The sequence below is a fragment of the Pteropus alecto genome, unplaced genomic scaffold, assembly GCF_000325575.1.
Source record: "Pteropus alecto unplaced genomic scaffold, ASM32557v1 scaffold164, whole genome shotgun sequence".
Classification (NCBI taxonomy): Eukaryota; Metazoa; Chordata; class Mammalia; order Chiroptera; family Pteropodidae; genus Pteropus; species Pteropus alecto.
Genome location: NW_006439568.1, coordinates 18,616,193 through 18,616,519, shown reverse-complemented (window position 1 = coordinate 18,616,519; position 327 = coordinate 18,616,193). Strand labels below are relative to the sequence as shown.

The following is a 327-nucleotide window of genomic DNA, read 5'->3' as shown; positions in this document are numbered from 1 at the left end:
CCGCCATGGGTGCGCACGCAGGTGCTGGCCTGGGCGAGCGGGGTCGCCCTCCTCCCAGGACCCCGAGGACCGCCCCAGGCTCAGACCCGCGCCCGGAGCCGGTTTATCAATCGGCTTCCGGATGCCGGCTCCACCCACAGGAGGCTGGGCTGGCGCCGAAAGGCTGGGGCAGAGCAGGAGATGAGCACAGTGCTGACCTCAAATGTCATTATGTCGCCTGTCTCCGAGCCATTGCAAGGGAAAGATCTTGGAATTTTAAAAGTGACGGACGCTGTGGGGAAAGATATCCACCTCATGAGCAGTGTGTCTACACACACCCACACACAC

At 62.1% G+C, this 327-nt stretch overlaps 1 protein-coding gene across 1 annotated transcript in view; it reads right to left on the bottom strand.

The window, feature by feature from the left end:
- The window catches only part of DPYS (dihydropyrimidinase), an 86,148-nt gene that overhangs the window by 82,476 nt on the left and 3,345 nt on the right, over positions 1–327 (bottom strand). The window lies entirely within an intron of this gene.